The following is a 13207-nucleotide window of genomic DNA, read 5'->3' as shown; positions in this document are numbered from 1 at the left end:
GGTTTCTCAAATTGTAAACAGGGACTAAAAAAAAATCAATTTGACCAAAGTGACAGCTTACTTTTAACAGAGTCAGGACTCAAATCCTTGATTTCATTGACTCTAAAGTTTGCATTCCTTCACCACTATTTTCTTGGCCTTGACATAGTTGGGAAGAACAATGATGATAATGGAGATGTTCATAATTGTTATGTCAAATACATTCTAATACACAGAAAAGGATCAAGGTGCAGAGACTAATTAAATAGTAGTTATCCTAGTTCCAGAAAATCATGGTTTTTCTCAAAAGAAAAACGGATACTATGTATATAGCTTTTAAAAGCAGCAACAAGGAGCGGCCACTCTAATATTTTAAACTAAAATAAGAAATTGATGGAAATAGTCTGCATTCAAACCATTTCTAAAAACATGTAAGATTTTTATAATAATGAAGGGTATTGTGCATATAATATCTTTGACTACAAAATATTTCCAAGAGTTTTTAATTCCAAAGAGAAAAGCATGCCTATAATCATTATTAATTTCCATTTTAGAAAAGGAAAGGCATTCAAAATCTCAATCTTTTGCATAAAGAATTCTGAGGAACTTTATTTTTTAAGTTCTGTATAAAAATAACAGAAGCCAACTTTGTATCTAGATTAGATGGATACCAGAATTGACAAGTCTGCAAGGCCTGGGCCTATAAGGGGCAGGAAGACCAGAAGCATGTAGAAGGTGGAGAAAAGACTTAAATGCGATCTTGAAAAAGTCACTCCATCTCTAAACATCTACAAAGTTATGTAACGTTCTCCCTTGCAGAGTATATCATTACTATCTCATTGATCCCATATACTTGTAAAATGTTTTTTAAACAATATTGTAAGCTTTCAATACAAACTGGATATGCCAAAAAAATTCAAGCTGGATTCAGAAGAGGCTATGGAACAAGGACTATCCTTGCTGATGGTAGATAGATCTTGGCTGAAAGCAGAGAAACCCAGAAAAACATTTAATTATGTTTCTTTGACTATTTCAATTGGGTGGGTAACAACATAAATTATGGGTAAGACTGAGAAGAATGGGAATTCCAGAACACTTAATTGTTTTCATGTGAAACCTATACAGAAACCAAAACCAGAAATGTGGATATATGATTTAAAATCAGAAAAGGTGTGCATTAAGATTGTTTTCTTTTAGTTTGTATGCTGAGCAAATAATCCAAGAAGCTGGATTGTATGAAGAATATATAAAAATTGGAAGAAAACTCATCAGTAACTTGCAGATAACAATCTTGCTTAAGAAAATGAAAAAAAACATAAAGCACTTAGTGAAAATCAAAGACAACATAGCAGGTAAACCCTTCAGTGCAGATGACACTTCACCAGAAAAATAAAAAACCCTCACAACTGGAACAATACAGTGCATCATGATAAAAGGACAAAATAATGACATCAATTCTTTCACTTGGATCTCCAATCCACACCCTGCACAGCAACAGTCAAGAAATCTAAGGATGTGCTGCATTGGGAAAATGCTGTCGAGGACCTCTCCAAAATGCTTAAGAGCAAAACGTCAGTTTAAAGACTACCAAGTGCCTGATTCAAGCCAATGTTTTCCATTTTCCCCCTATGCATCTGAAAATTGGACAAGGAATAAGGATAACAACAAAAAAATTATGCTTTTCACTTGTGTTACAGAAGAGTACAGAATATCCTGTGAACTGCCAAAATGGCAAGTCTATCCTGGAGGAAGTCAACCAGGGTGTTTCTTGGAGGCAAAGATGATGGAACTTTATCTCACATACTTTGGTCATGCTGTCATGAGGGGTTAGTTCTTGGAAAAGACATCATGTGAAAGGTGGAGAGAAAGAGGAAGACCCTCAAGAAAAACGGATTGACAGTGACTAGAACAATGGGCTTAAGTATGGAATTTAGCTTCAATCTGTTTTTCGTGGGATTGTTATGTTGAAAGCAAGCTAAGGGAAGAAAACAGTATTGCAATCTTAAAATACAGGTATTACTAACAACCCATTCTTGTTTATAGCCAAACAAAGTCACCAATTTTAAAGGGCTGAATGAATCCATTTAATAGAAAATTATTCTCAACAAATATTGCATAGGGCCACTGTTGTAAAATGAGACTGACATCAGGGTTGAGGGAAGACAGAAAAGGAGGGAAGGAATGATGTATATTACATTGGAACAGACGAGGGAGAGACCTGTTTAAAAGGGATGTGTGAATGAGTATTCTTGTCATTACAGAAGTCCAGAATGAAGGCTGCATAGTAGAGTGGACTTGTGGGCAGGGATTGTATAACATGTAAGAGTTTTTCTTTTCAAGAAGAGTGAAGGGGGAGGGGGGAGGTTAGGGAGAAAAGTACAACAATGACTGACTGGAAACCCTAAAAGAAAAAAAAATTATTCCCAAATAGGTGAGGCCCCCTCCTCTTGACAGTGGTTGTGCTAACCCAGAAGCAGCTCCCCCTCTTGCTAGTTACAATCGTGGAAGAGAAAGAAAGTCACTATGTGAATTGGAACTGACTTAACAACACTAGGTGAGTAAGGCAAATTTGCTGTAAATGCAAAGCGCCTTTTTAAAGTGCTACAGAGCAAGGATATTGCTTGGAGGACTACACTGCACTTGAACCAGCCCATGATATTTCCCATCACCTCTCACTGGTACCTTTGTACTGTGGTGGTGAAGAATATGGAATATACCATGGACTGCAAAAAGGAGGAGTAAACTTCTCTTTGAAAAAGTGTAGCCAAAATGCTCTTTAGAAGCAAGGATGGCCAGACATGACATACTTTGGGCAGTTATCAGGAGGTGGCCACTCACTGGAAAGAGACATCATGCTTGGTAGGGTCAGAAAAAAAAAACCCAACTACCACCAACCAACCCTAGCTCTTGATGACACTGACATTACGTGCAGCAGTAAGCTTGAGCTAGAGATAGTGGCTAAGGATTGGGGAATGGTTTGTTCCTTCATTTCAGTAGGATATCAAGCATACCAATCTTACTTTGGTTTTTATTATCTTTGAGTAAAATTTCAACAAACAGACCTAGATGTGCTCACAAAACTGTGCCAAGAAATCTGGAGGACAACCACCTGGCCATCTGACTTGAAAATAGCCGTGTTTGTTCCCATTCCAAAGGTGACCCAACAGAGTGCGGAAATTACTGAATATCATCAATATCACATGCAAACAAGATTCTGCTGAAAATTATCCAGTAACGATCGGAGCAGCACATCAAGAGAGAACTACTAGATGTGCCATGTGGGTTTGGAAGAGGCCATGGTACTAGGGATATTGTACCTAATGTTAGATGGATCATGACTGAAAGCAGGGAGTACTAGAGGATTATCTGTTTCATTGATTATGCAAAGGCATTTGACTGTGTGGATCACAACTATGGCTAACTCTGAGAAGGACAGGAATCCCAAAAAAACATGTTTATGCGAAACCTTTACAGAGCAAGAACACTGGATGGTTCAAAATTGGGAAGGGTGTACGTCAGGGATATGTCTATCTCCATATGTTTTCAATCTACATGCCAAACATTATCTGGAAGGTTGGGCTGTATGAGCAGAAATGAGGCATCAGGATTGGAAGAACTCTAATCAACAATCTGTGTTATGCAGGTGACACAACTGTGCTTGCTGAAACTAAGGACCTGAAGCACTTGCTGCAGAGGGTCAAGAACCTTAAATATAGGTCGAAGTGCAACATCAAGAAAACAGATTCTAACCCCTGGGCTGATTGGCAGCATCATGATAGATGGTGAAGAAATCGTTAACAGCTTTCCTTTTCTTGGCTCCACAATCAACACCTTTGGTACCAGCAGCCAGGAAATCAAGAGTCTACTTACATTGCAAATGTCTGCTGTCAGGGACGTCTTCAGAGTACTTAAGAGCATAAATATCAGTCCAGAGACTAAGGTGCACCTGATACAGGCCATTGTCTTTGCAGTTTCTTGCTATGAATTAGAAAGCTGGACAATGACGAGGTACGATATAGAACTGATGCCTTTGAGCTGTGGCACTGGAATATACTGTGGATTACTAGGAGAACAGGTACATTCTAGAGAGCGTGAGACCAGGCTGTTCCTTGGAGGCAAGGATTCTGAAGCTTCATGTTACTTACTTTGGACATGTTGCAAGGAGGGACCAGTCCTTGGAAAGGGATGTCATGCTTGGAAAGTTGGAGGGACAGTGGAAGAGAGGAAGACCCTAGATGAGATGGATTAATTCAGTGACTGGGGTAATGGGGTTGTGTCAGAGACAGTAAGATTGGCACAGGATAGAGCAGATAAGAGTTTATGGCTACTATACAAAGGGTCGCTATGGGCCGCAGGTAACTTGATGGCACATAACAAATTGGAACACCTCTAACCTCAGACTTTTCCCAAATTCTTTTGCGGAAAACTAGTTCATTTTTAAGAATGATATAAAACACACAGAGACATGGCCATTCCTCATAGAATATGGAAAAGCCTAGCTGCTTCTTAGCAACTAGGAAACTAGAGTCATATAAATCAATACGAATCTTTTCCTGACTGATTAGTTTGGGAGGAGGGGTTGGGTCTTGGCTGTCAAGACCTTACAAGTCAGATCTTAAGAGTTGACTTTTTCATTATGTACAATTATATTTTAGCATGTATCATCTCCATTTTTTCCTACCCTGGATGTGCTCACCAAGTTGTGTCAAGAAATCTGGTGAACAACCACTTGGCCAACTAACTGGAAGGGATATTTGTCCCCATTCCAAAGAAGGGTGACCCAACAAGAGTGTGAAAACGATAGAATATCACTGACTTCACATGCAAGCAAGATTCTACTGACGATTATCCAGAAACGACTGGAACTGCACATCAGCAGAGAACTGCCAGAAGTCCAGGTTGGGTTTAGGAGGGGTCATGGTACTAGGGATCTTGTAGCTAATGTTAGATGGATCTTAGCTGAAAGCAGGGAATACCAGAGGAATGTCTTCTCTGTGTTTCATTGATTATGCAAAGGCGTTTGACAGTGTGGATCATAACAAGCTGTGGCTGACTCTGAGAAGAATGGGAATCCCAGAACACTTGATCATGCTAATGAGAAACCTATACTTGGACCAAGAGGCAGTCATCAGAACAGAGCAAGGAAACACTGCATGGTTCAAAATTGGGAAGAGTGTACACCAGGGATGTGTCCTATCTCCATACCTTTTCAACCTGTATGCAGAACATATTATCCAGGAGACTGGGCTCTATGAGGAGAAGTGTGGCAACAGGATTAGTGGAAGATTCATCAACAATATGTGTTATGCAGATGACACAACCCTGCTTGCTGAAACTGAGGACCTGAAGCACATGCTGCAGAGGGTCAAGGACTGCAGCCTACAATATGGATTGAGGCTCAATGTCAGGAAGACAAAGATTCTCACCACTGGACCAACTGGCAGCATCAGGATGGATGGTGAAGAGATTGTTCACACCTTTAGTCTCTTGGCTCCAGAGTCAACACTCCTGGCACCAGCAGCCAGAAAATTAAAAGATGTATTGTGATGGGAAAGTCTCCTGTTAGGGACCTCTCCAAAGTACTGAAGAGCAATGGTGTCTCTCTGGAGACTAAGGTGAGTCTGATACAGGCCATGGTTTTTGCAGTCACTTGTTATGCATCAGAGAAGTGGTCAATACCTAGGGAGGATAGAAGAATTGATGCCTTTGAGCTTTGGTGCTGGAGAAGAGTACTGAGGGTACCATGGACTGCTAGGAAAACAAAAAGATTCATTCTGGAGAGGTTTAAACCAGGATGCTCCTTGGATCCAAGGATTCTGTGACTTTGTTTGACATTGGTCATGTTGTAAGGAGAGACCAGCCCTTGGAGAAGGACATCATGCTTGGGAGGGTGGAGGGCAGGCACAGGAGGGGCAGGCCCTCTAGGAGGTGGATTGATTCGTTGACTGGGGAATTGGGATGAGTGTGTCTGAAGCAATGAGATTGGCACAGGACAGAATAGAGTTTAGGACTAATGTACATAAGGTTGCTATGAGACGCAAGCAACTCAACAGCACATCACAACAACAAGGGAAGGAACTGGAGCAGCTCAGTATCAGTCAAAACAAAGACAGGTGCTGGCTGGGAGAGAGATCATCAGTTACTCATGTGCAAGTCAAATTGAGGCTAAAAACAACTCCCTGAGAAGCAAAATATTATCTTGAGTCTATCCTACCTGAATTTAAAAATCTTAAGGTTTGAAACATTAAACACCACACTGACTGATGATCAGATGAGTTGTGGGGTGACATCAAGAATATCATCCATGAAGAGTGAAAGGTCACTAATAAAGACAGAAGAGAAGGAAACCAAAATGGACGTCAGAAGAGACCCTGAAAATTGCACTAGAGGGTCAAGCAGCCAAAACATAAAGAAGAGATGTTGCAGTAAAAGAGCTTACCATAAGATTTCAAAGGCAGTCAAGAAGACAAAGTGTTATAAAAGAATGTGCAGAAACCTAGAATTGGAGAAAATGGCAAGGACTTGATCAGCATTTCTCAAGCTCAAAGAACTGTAGAACAAATTCAAGCCTCAAGTTAAAATAATTAAGAGATACTATAGGCAAAATCTTGAATGATCCTGGAAGCAGCAAAAGAAAAAGGGAATACACAGAATCACTCTATCAAAAAAGAACTGACACAGCAATACTTCAGGAAGTACCATATGATCAAGAGCCAATGGTTATGAAGGAAAAGTTCAAGCTGCACTGAAGGCATTAGTAAAAAAGAAGATCCCAGGAACCGATGGGCTATCAACTCACATGTTTCAAATGACAGATGCATTCCTAGACATGTTCATCAGTCTTTATGCCAGGAAATTTGGAGGGAAGCTGTCTAACCAACTAACCTGAAGAGATCATGCTTGTTCCCATTCCCAATAAAGGTGCTCCTAACAGGATTATCAAATGAATTATTGTGGAAATTATGAACAATATCCTAAGTATCACATACAAGCAAAATATTGAAGATCATACTAGACTAGTACACAGATGGAGAACTGCAAGAAGTTCAAGCCGAACTTGGAAGAGGCCATGGCATCAGGTCCACTGCTGCAAATACCAGAATGTCTATTTATGCTTTATTGACTATGAAAGGACATTTGACTTTGTGGACTGTAACAAATTTTGGCTAAAAGTGAGATGAACTGAAGTCCCAGAACACTTAATTGTGCTCATTATGAAACCTATACTTAGACCACGAGGTGGTTGTACATGTAGAGTAAGGGAACCCCTTGAATGGTTTAAAGTTAGCAAAGGTGTTCATCAGGGTTATATCCTCTCTACATACATATTTAATCTGTATGCTGAGCCAACTATTCATGAAACTGGACTCTTAAGAAGGATGTGGCACCTGGATTTGAGGAAGACTCATCAATACCCTTTGTGATGCAGGTAACACAACCTTGCTTGCTCAGAGAGGGGGACCTGAAGTGCTTGCTGCAGAGGATCAAAGACTACAGCCTTCAATATAGATTGCATCTCAATATGAAGAAAACAAAAAATCTTACAACTGAAGCAATAGGCAACATCAAGATAGATGGAGTAAAGATTATTTCCTCTTGGATCCGCAATCAATACATTTGGTACTGGCATTCCGATCAGGAGACATATTGCACTGGGAAAGTCTGCAGTCGGACTCTCCAAATTATTGAGGAGAAACGAGTTTGAGAACGAAATCAGACCATCCTCTTTTCAATCATTTGTTAAGACTGATGAGAGTTGGACAGTGAACAAGGATATCCAACAGAAGAACTGATGTCTTTGACCTGTGATGTTGGGAAAGGAGTGCTGAATATCCCCATCAACTGCCAAAAGAATAGCTTTATTTTGGAAATAGGTCTTGCAGCCAGAGGGCTCCTTGGAGGTAAAGATGATAAAGCTTCATCTCAAATACTCTGAGCATGTTTCTAGGCAAGCTATTCAATGGAGAGGGACATAATGCTTGGGAAGGTGGACGAAGACCCTCAACCAGGTGAGCTGACAACTGCAGCAATGGGCTCAGGTATGTCAGAGATTGTGAGGCTGGCACAGGATAGAACAAGGTTCAGATCCATTGTTCACAGGGTCATTATGAGTCATACTGGACTCAACAGAACCTAACAACAAAGATTACTGGAATAGACTTAATAAGGGCATGTTGTTTGCACTCTACCTCTTTTCACATGCAGGAAAGTGAAGTTCTGGCTTAATCTTTTCACTGAGAGCCAGAAAGTCAGTCTTCCACAATTAGCTGAGCTAATTTTTATGAACTTTAAACTTGTAAGAAATGTAAATAGTTAAAAACATGTTTAAGCTTTCTTTAATCTTTGAAACTCTGACCTGGGGAGCTCTGGTGGCCTAGTGGCAAGAAGCTGCACTGCAATCCCAGAGGAACACGGTTCAAATCCACCAGACGCTCTGCCGGAGAAGGAGGCGCAATATCCTCCTGTACCAGTCAGATCTGATTTGACGGTACATGCACACAAAATAATAAAAAAAAAAAGAAACTCTGACCTAAACTTCAAAACAATTTCAGTATTGCTGCCACTGTTCAAAAATAATTTTGGAACTGTCTCCACAGCTAGTTTTATGAAGCACTCAAGACAACCTGTGTGAACTTTACTGTCACATTCATTTTGAACCAAATATGGACTTGATTCAACCTAGAACTTGATTCAGTCTGCTAACCTCAAATGATTTACCTATTTCTAAAACTTTAATCCTCCTCATTAACCAGTATGTTTCTCTCTACTGAATACATTTCTAAAATTTAGATTCTATTCCAAGCAATAATTCTTAAGTATTTTGAATAGTACTTAAGCCTTGCTGGTATTTGTGCATGCTGTGGCATAGGTAGCATTAAGCGATTTTCTTAAAGGTCAAGACACAATTAGAGTAAGACTGCTCATGCTAGAGATGTGAAAGTACTAGAACTGATGAAATACACAGTATGTAGAGTTTGGAGGGGTTTTCCTTAAAGTAACTTAAATTTACCTTTATTTCCCTAGTAAGCATTCTACAAAGTAAAGGTTAGGACACATCCCTACTCTAAGGCCATGGTTTCCAAACTTTCAAATTATGTAGATAATTGAAAAGTTTTGGTGCCTGCCTCCCAACCCTACATGCTTAGTTGGAGTGTAATATGATCTGGGTAAAAGGAGTATCAAAAGTTCCACAGGTGATTCTAATGTGCGGCAGGTTCAGGAACCACAGTTATTAACTGAGGAGGCTTGGTGATATAGTGGTCAAAGCAGTCAGCTAACACAAAGGTCAGCAGTGTGAACACACAAGGCACTCCAGGAAAGATGCGGCAGCATGCTCCTATTAGCAGGTTTCTACCCTGGCCTATGGGTTCAAAATGACTGGCCGTAGAGCCGGCACCAGTGGATTGTTATTAAACAGAATCAATGTCCTACAACCCTAGTAACTGGCAAAGTATATTGGTTATTATCTCTAAAAAGGATTAGTATCTGTCCCTTTCTTACAGTATCATTGGAAATCATTTTCTCAAGATGATGTTAACAAACCACAGTGGGATGCAAGCACTATCTTGGGAAAAGACTACTGTCAAGTTTACAGCCCTTTTTAAAAAAAAAGTATTTCCTTTTCACTTTGAAAAACTGCTCTTTTTTGAGTTTTAAATCACAAGAATTATTACTACTAAGTTAAGTGTTCCAAAAGATATTTACGCAAAACCAGAAATAGTTGGATGTCAATTGAATTTTCTGTAGTACTTGACTTTCTCAACCATTTAGAGGCTAGGAAGCCAACAAGAGGCAAATCAGACCACTTGCAAATTGTAAACAGTATATTGTCAGTTCTTCCATTAGAGTTGGAACCACTACACTATGCATGGAATTTCTATAGAATTTAAGATTTGGGAGAATGATTGAACAAGAAGCTACAGTGCAAATGAGTCACAACTCCAAACTGGATTTGCAGTACTATGAAAGGTTAAAAGCTCCTTTTTTAAAAAAAGGAAAATTGCTTTCATAGCTATAGACATAACACAGGGTTTCTCTTTCCTCCCACAAATCTTGTGCTCTACAGTATCCTCAGAGTAAACCAGGATGAGACTTAAATAATCTGTAAACCTGAAATTGACTTTTTGGAAATTTACCTGATTAGTAATAATTGAACAGTTTGTACACAGTTAATCAGAAATGTGTACTCCTGATGAAGTATGCCAAATGAAGTACAGGAGAAGGGACATCAGGCTTGAAAATGAGGATTAGCAAAAAAAAAAAAAGACACTCAAGAGATAAACTGACAGTGACTGTAGCGTGTGTCAGAGATGATAAGAATGGGATAGGACAGGGTTCAGATCTGTTGTTCATAGGGTCATTATGTTGGGTGACTCGACTTCATGGCACTTAACAAAACATCAAAGTGAAAGAAGAGAGAGAAATGGTCAGTTCAGAGTGAAGTTATCAGTGGGTTGGCCCAGTGAAGTGTGAGTGCCTGGCATTTGTATACACTGGCAAAAAGTCTAGAATGATGCTCATGTTTCTTCTGCCCTATGCTAGTAATAAGTAGCTAAGGAAGTGTAGAGAAAATATTTTAGAGGTAAGGGTTGGCAATGCAAGACTCAAGAGAAAGTCTAGAAAGAACTGATCTGGTTGTAGTCATCACAACATGGTTGATTTTATCGAAAAATTTTCATAGTGAGATTATAAAAGTAAACATGTTATAGCACACTTGTTATATTGCCAGGCACTGGCTCTAAATTCTTGATTTATTTAATCCTTAAAACCACCTGAGGAAAAGGCCTCATTGATAAAACCTTGGTAAGTACTAACATTGAATGTTAAAGGAAGCCAAGCAGGCAAACCAAGAAAGAGACTAACCAAAATACGGGCATCATGGAAAACCAGGGTGAGTTAGAAGTAGGTGAGATAATGAGGGTCTGTTTGATTTGACAAGTGAGTTATTGGAAATGTCAATGAAGTGACTGGTAATTGTCTATTAACTGTTGGAACAAGGACAGATACCTTCCTGAAACGATGTTAATGGAGGGATTCTAGAACACGTAGCAAGGGGTCCAGAAATTCAAGAGTTTGAAGTTTAGGGAATAAGGGAGCTCTGGTGACTTAAATCTCTAGGGAGGAGGTTAAAAAGTACCAACTGCTCCATGGGAGAAAGATAGGCAGGCAGTCTCCTCCCGTGCAGTTTACAGCCTCTGAAAACTGACTGAAGTGTCAGCTGAGTCGGCTGCAACTCAGTGGCAGTGAGTTTTCAAGTTTTGTATTCTCTGAAAGAGGTAACAGGTCGTTTGTTGAGAGGATATTGTGGCCTCTAAGAGTGGAAGGTTGGAATTGTTGCTGAGAAAGAAAATATACATAGACAAAATGCTGATTGTTGGTTCAAGGGCTGGTGAGGCTGGAAAACTTTTATCAACCCATGGTTATGTTGTTTCCCCTCCCAATATGCTAGACCCAAAAAAGTAAGTTTAGAGTTATGATGATTTACAATTTGGAGGGACTGAGATTAAAAAGCAAACTACTGCAAATTTAAGTTAGCACTGTATTTCCAAATCTAGACTTTAAATGCTAAAAGAAATGTAGAAAAATTTTCAGGCAAAGTGGTAGAATCAAGCGAAATAGGCCTAGCTTTCCAGCATAATTAAGAACAGAGAATAAATAGAGGGGAAAGATTCACTAAAAATTATGTTACCAGAATTATTAAAATCACAGTGTCTTCTAAGCTCAAAACTTAGAAGAGAAAGGAATATGTAGCTTAAAATATAATCGTTTCCCTAAATGAATATTGCAGGCTAATGGCAAAACAAAACCACAGTGAAAAGAAGTATTTAGTACAGGTTTTGAAAATCTTAACCCAAATGGGTAACAATCAATTGAGTTTTTCTTTCAACTTTTATTTTAAAATGACTATCAGATACATCTATGTGAAAGATTATAAAGCTGTTACAAAAATCTAAGCTGACCTAACTGAGGTAGAATCTGATCAGCGAGTCCTCAGATGGCACAAACTGTGAAGTGCTCTACTACTAGCAGAAAAGTTGGGAGGTTTAGATCCATTACTGGCACCTTGGAAGACGGGCCTGGTAATCTGCTTCTGAGAGGTTACAGCTTGGGAAAAACCCTATGGAATAGTTTCATTGTGCATACTCAGGATAACCGTGAGTTGGAATCAACTTGATGGCATACAACAAAACAATGATTTGCTTAGATGCACAATTTAAGGCATGGAAACACTAAAATTAGGAAATTATGTAATCTTGTAAAGTAGGAAATTAATCCCTGTTATCTCAAATTTTTATTCTATGAAAGGGGTGAAATATTATTTACTCTAACCCTCTAAATATTGCTGAAGTGGCAAATTATCTAATTTGAAAGTATTTCATAAATATATTCTTTAAGTGTGACAAACTAGTAACTTGATTATAGTAAATGTTATGGCAATAGTTAATTCCCAAATATTAATGTAAAGGAACAAAATAGGAGTAAAAGTTCTTTACACAGTAGCTGAGAAAGAGCCCTTCTGTTACTTTTTAACTAAAAAAGCCTCATCATATTGGCTTTTGATTATGATTATAAATACGAGAGACTGAAACACAAGTTAAATTTCATTTCTGTATTTCAGAAAGCCTACTTGAATACACTTTGAAACAAGAGTACAACAAAATAGAATATACTTCAAATGTTGAATATACAAACTATTATAGTTCAAATCTGAACACTGGTACTTTCCCTCTTAACGTCAACTAAAAAAAGAAAGAAAAAAAAGGGGGAAGAAGAAAGAAAACTTCAGGTTTGAAAGTTACCTGATAAAAATTCATGCTGAGCCTGAACTTCCAAGTGATAGGAGAACTGAAACTGATATGTCTGCACAGATGCCAGGGCTAAGTGAGTGTCACAGGCATGTTACAGCAAAAAGGCCAGAGCCAACTGTTAATTTGTCCACAATTAAGAAACTGACAGACTACCATATAAAAATGTTACATGTAAATTCTATAACAATACTGTGCTAGGTACAAGATTTTTAAAATTTTTCTTTTAATAAAAAAGCTTTACACAAACAAGCCATTAGCTTATTTCAAGAAAGAAAACCGAAAATTTGTCTAAGGCCTTTGTTTTAAGTCAGCTTAAGCTAGATAATATATATATATATATAAAAAAAAAATCGCACTAGATCTTTTTTTTTTGCTATCTTTCTGAAGGATTTGGATCCATTCTTCAATTCACATTCTAA

This window comes from Elephantulus edwardii, unplaced genomic scaffold (assembly GCF_000299155.1).
Source record: "Elephantulus edwardii isolate Elephantulus edwardi_28Jun2011 unplaced genomic scaffold, EleEdw1.0 scaffold00053, whole genome shotgun sequence".
NCBI lineage: Eukaryota > Metazoa > Chordata > Mammalia > Macroscelidea > Macroscelididae > Elephantulus > Elephantulus edwardii.
The sequence above is the reverse complement of the archived record's forward strand: the minus strand, read 5'-3'. Positions refer to the sequence as shown.